The 5,574-nt window shown below is 44.5% G+C and overlaps 1 non-coding gene across 1 annotated transcript; it reads right to left on the reverse strand.

The window, feature by feature from the left end:
- Window positions 1-257: 257 nt before the first annotated feature.
- Window positions 258-388, reverse strand: LOC115064594. The gene has a single exon (XR_003844432.1). It is a non-coding gene; the product is annotated as a small nucleolar RNA SNORA17 (small nucleolar RNA).
- Window positions 389-5,574: the final 5,186 nt, after the last annotated feature.

A 5,574-nucleotide genomic window follows, 5' to 3' on the forward strand; every position in this document is an offset into this window, starting at 1 on the left:
GTCCCATGAGACTGGACTGGTGTTGTCTTAGACTCGCTCCTGTCCCGATTTGGCCCCATTTGGGAGTTGTCTGTTTTTGACTCATTCCTGCATGGGGCTTGCAGTCCCAAGTAGGGTTTTTCTAGTCTCTGGCTCATTGCCCCAGGTGGGGTTTGTCTGTTCTCCCTCCAGCTTGCTCCCCACCCTGGGAACCCATCTGGACCTGTGCCCAGACTGGTTGTGCCCAGCCTGGTGAGACAACTCACCCCTTTTCCGGGAGTTCAGACTACTAATCATTCAGCTGTTCATAGGTCAGAACAGTGAGCATAGACCTAGCCTCGCTCCTTTCTGCCACCTACTGGCACATAGGAGACACAGCAGCCACACCTGCAGCGCCTCTAGGGACAGCAAGAATTTTTTTGTTTGTTTTTGTTTTTTGAGACAGGGTTTCTCTGTGTAGCTCTGGCTGTCCTGGAACTTAACTCTGTTGACCAGGCTGTCTTGAACTCAGAGATCCACCTGTCTCTGCCTCCTGAGTTCTGGGATTAAAGACGTGTGCCACCACTGCCTGGCTTGAATATATATATTAGAAAAAATATATATAAAATAGAAAATTTTCCTAAGTCTAATACAGTGGTTATCTAGCAGGTGAAGGCTTTACTCAATGAGAAAACATACAAATTCAGCATTAGAATAAATATTTTTTATTTATCTTTTTAAAAGGTTCATCTATATCTATTTATTTTTAAGGAAGATCTCTTATTTTTGTTTTATGTGCATGACTTTTATCTGCATGTATGTGTGTGTGCCAGATGCACGCTTGGTGCCCAAGGAACCAGAAGAGGGCATCAGGTCTCCTGGAACTAGAGCTACAGACAGTTATGTTAGGAGTAGTTTCCTGAGTCCAGCCATCTAGGGGATAAGTTCCACTAGGATCAAACCTGAGCTCATGTTCCCAGGACCCAGAACCAACCCCTGTGCCACTTTTTCAGATGTTTTATGTTTGTCTGTTAACTGCTAAAGGATGTACAGAGGGAAGATGCTTTATCCTGTTGCCTAAACTAAGGCACACAAGACATGAATGCGCTGCCTGTCTAGACTTAACTGACTTGTCCACTCCTTTGTTCCCTTATCAGTCTAGATTCCAGGTCAAAGTCCAGGAGGGGACCCGACTGACTGTAAAAGCTGACTCAAGGACCCTGAAACCTGGTCACCCAGATAAGGCCCAGTAACCAGTGTTAATTGGTCAATGCAACAGCCCAGCCCGGTCCCCCTTGCTTTATGTTCCCATACTATAAAAATCTTATATAGTCTCCCTTCGGGGACGAGGTTCAGAGGCTGAACTGGCTGACTCTCTGAGTGCTCAGAAAATAAAGCTTTCATCTTTAAGCTTTGGGATCTGAGGTGAGTGAGTTTTCTTGGCTTCCACCCGGATCTGAACAGTTCCAAGTCATCATGTGGGCACTGGAAACTGAATGTGAGTCCTCTGCAGAAGAGGAACTCAGGCCACTAGGCGTGGTGGCAGGAGCCACTTGGCTTTTCCCAACAAGCCATCTTTCCAGTTGATTATTTATTTATCCAGACAGGGCATTTCAATGTAGCTCTGGCTGTCTTGGAGCTCACCATATAGACCAGGCCTTGAACTGAGAGACCCTCCTGCCTCTCTCTCGTGAGTGCTGGGATTAAAGGTGTGCACCACCACTGCCTGGCCTTTGTTGTTTTTTAATTTTCCATATTCTTTCAGTTCAATTTGCAGTGTTCAAGTGTAATTAAGTCGTAGTGTGGCAGAGATGATTCCTCTCCACTTTATCAGATAAGCCCTCTCAGGTCACATGCTTAGGGGGGGAGGTATAGTTCCCAACATCACTCCAAGAGTAAAATCTTAACCGCAGTGGCAACTGAATTGCTTGTCATGAAATAGTGTACTAGCTGGTTAGGAGGTTGTTCCTGTAGCTCCAGTAACTATCAGGAGCAAAGGAGCAAGGGTCGCATGGTGTGTACTAAGACACTTGCTATGAGAGACCACATTTCTGGGTTCAAACTCCATCTCAGAGAACCTGACCTAAGTGTGAACTCAGGTCAACTAACAGGCCAGTATCTAGCATCAGTTTCCAGGTTACCTCCCAACAAAACCCAAGCTTAATTCCAATTTCTAGGCTAACTCCAACAAGACCTAAATCTCTTGGTTAATCTCCCCCAACAAATCCATCGTTCCCAGGTTAATCCAGCAAGCCCGCCCCCTGCCTAACACCCACCAATGCAGAGGGAAGCAGAAGTTATGTCCATGCTTTGACTCCCAGCACCAGCCAATGATGCTAAAGGCCACAGGAGCTCTCCAATTAGATGCCTGTTGGGCTCGAAACACTCATTCCCTGCTTGCTGCTTTCTATAAACCTTGCCCGGATAGATGTTCGGGGCTCCTCTCCACTAAAATCGTTCTGGGTGTTGGTGGTGTGATTGCATCAGACCAGCTCCTGTCTGGTCTTTTGAGGTTCACTTCCTTGGCACTATAGTTGTTAAGGTTGGGATGGATAGGTTAGTGATAGGTATTAATCAAACTGAGGAAAGTAGGTGGAAGAAGAAAGTGGAGATATTGTTAGAATCCAAAGTTCAAGGGTTACTATTAAAGCGTTTGGAAGCCACGTTAAGTCAAAAGAAGAGGGGCTGGTAAAGAAGAGGTCAGAGGGTGGGCAGTGGTGGCGCACGCCTTTAATCCCAGCACTCGGGAGGCAGAGGCAGGTGGATTTCTGAGTTTGAAGCCAGCCTGGTCTACAGAGTGAGTTCCAGGACAGCCAGAGCTACACAGAGAAACCCTGTCTTGAAAAACCAAACCAAACCAAACCAAACCAAACCAAACCAAACCAAACCAAACCAAACCAAACCAAAACAAAACCAAGAAAACAAAAAACAACAACAACAAAAAAAAGAGGTCAGAGAAGCAGAAAGCGTGTTATGAATTGTGTGTAGTATGACCAGCAGAGCATACACTTAGAATAGGAGCAGAAGAACATTGTACAACCACAAAGCCTACCAAAGCAGTATAAGAACCAAACTGCATCATCCTAATCTCTCTTAAGAGAGTCACGCAAGAGTGAAGATTAAAAAAAAAAAAAAAGTAAAATAAAGTACACTAGATAAGAACTCTGATGACAGGACAGTCCGTGTTGCTTCCTTGATGGGACAGATTGCTTTGATACCTGTCAAAACTGTGTGCAACATGTATCAAACTGTGCTAGTGGAAGAGGGACAGTTTGTAATCCAGGCCAAACCTATGAAACCTGATTTATGGGTATCCAGTTTCCTGGTAGGGTTTAAACAAACTGCCTTTTGATCAAGTTTCTGTCCCTGGACTGGATTTAGCAGTTTCTCTCTCAGTCTCTGTTTTGTTTACTAGACCAGCAAGTGACAACCCCCTCCTGGTTACCATGGGGAGTCAGCCGCAACCTTACATGCACCTGCCTATACTGATCCAGCATCTCCCTGCTCAGGATGTCTCTAGTCCTCAGTCATGTCATCATAGCTGGTCCCTCCCCAGCTAGCTTTCCATGGGGTGTCTGTAAGAATTAAAGTGGGTAGAGAGGACAGAGAGAAAGAATGAAAGCTCTCAGATTGACCTCAATGGCAAGAGCAGAGTTCCAGGGTCTGGAGAGGGACGCCTAGTGACCAGAGGCGCAGTGTGTGAGGAGGCGGGAGAGCACATGGTCTAGAGACTGAGAGGAGATTTTGTTATTGAGTGGGGAAGGGAAAGGACCATGGCTTTGCTAGACCCAGAAACTGCTGTGGGTAAATTGCTTTTCAAAACTGTAAGGCGGAAGATAAGCCAGACGGGTTAGATATTTTCCGGAATCCCCCAGAAGCAGATTTCCTAGAACCATAGGCCTATTTTAGGGCCCTAGTTTTGGGAGGACTTTTCCTTTGTAAAGTATAGGGAGCACCATTTTGAATCTGGCTACTTCCTGCTGGTGGGTGTGTATGGGGCATCGTTTTTGGTTCCTGGGATGGAAGGACCGTGAAAGAAACATCGTCTTTACTTCATCTTGTATGAGGGACTGGATGGTGTGTGATTCAGGAGGAGCTTACACAAAAACGTTTAAAAGACACAGTAAAACTGTAAATATGCTAAAACCGTAAGTACGGTAAAAGCCCCGACTCTGAGTATAATCAGGAGCAAAGGGGTGGGCACTGGGAGGAGCTCCAGTGGGAGAGAACTCAGAACCCACCCACAGGACGGGGCTCGCGGCTGAATTCTGTGTCTTGTCCTAAGGCTTTGTTTCCCGTCTCAACCGATTTTGATCTGTTGGAATAGAAGCAGCATTGCTCATGGAGGACCATGCAGATCCCTCCAGGGCCAGGAGTGTGGAGGTCTAGCCCTCTTTGGCCAAAGAATCGAGTTGATCCTGAATGGGGTTGAGCTGATCTGACATTTCTTAAGGCTTTCTGAGAGCTGGTGAGGTGAGGCAGAGAAGTTACTGGTGTAAAGAAGCCCCTAGTCCAGCTGTTCCTGTCCTGAGACCTGAAAGGATGCCCAGAGAGACAAACTGGACATCTTTCTTAGACTGGGGTTTTACGGGGGGATGAGGGAACAGTATATGATATAAAGCTGAGGGTACAGATACCTGCCTAGTTAGATATAAGCATACACATATTTGTTCGAAAACCCAGGAGTCTTGTCTTGTAAAGGAGGCAGAGAATGGGACTAAAGTGAGTTATTTGGTATAGGCCCCTATTTCTAGGGCAGTTTTCCTTGTGTGGTGAAGCCAAATGATGACACCTGTAACTTAGTGTTTGAATGAATGTCCATAGTTCAGCTGGTCATATGGCAGAGCCTCTGTATTATCTTTATTGGAAATTGCCCTGGGACGTATAGAGTTAGGTATATTGATCTCTCAACATTGGGGTTAGGTTTACTAAGAGGAGGAGAATTGAAGGTCCAGATAAAGGAATGGCCAACTGGACTATTGTGGAAGTCCATGCTAGTTGTGTGGTGAGCTTAGATCTACTTGAGACTGGACACAGTGCCATGCAAAAGCAGGGTGTGTACATTTAATCCATTTTCCATAACCAGGTTTTATTTTTACAGAAGTCTGTATTGTGAGAGAGATAAACTGGCCTCTTCCTCCAATCTTGTCTCTATAAATAGACAACATTTATATGAGACATGACTACAAATACAGTTCTAGGCATATCAAAGACATTTAATCACTTGTAAGGTTGATGAATGTTCATTAACTTTTATATCTTAATTGTTTTTTTTTAACAGTTTACAATAAACTAGAAGCTCCCATAAGATTAGGATTTTAACTAAGGTAACTTAACTTTGCTAAGATTTTGAGTTTTAAGAAATAACAGTTTTTGAAATTCGAGCTTTTTTTTTTCCCCTACCAAATTAAACATTAACCATAAATACAACCCATGAAGAAACTGGGAACATAAACATTAAACCATAAATACAACCCATGAAGAAACTGGGAACCTCTATCTAAAGTGTGGGTGCTGGGAACTGAACCAAATTTTTTCATTTTAATCATGAGTCTTCAAGGGCTGAGTTATCTCTCTAGGTTCCAAGATTAGTGAGTTTAAAAAGAACCAGTGCAT

This window comes from Mus pahari, chromosome 8 (genome assembly GCF_900095145.1).
Source record: "Mus pahari chromosome 8, PAHARI_EIJ_v1.1, whole genome shotgun sequence".
Lineage (NCBI taxonomy): Eukaryota > Metazoa > Chordata > Mammalia > Rodentia > Muridae > Mus > Mus pahari.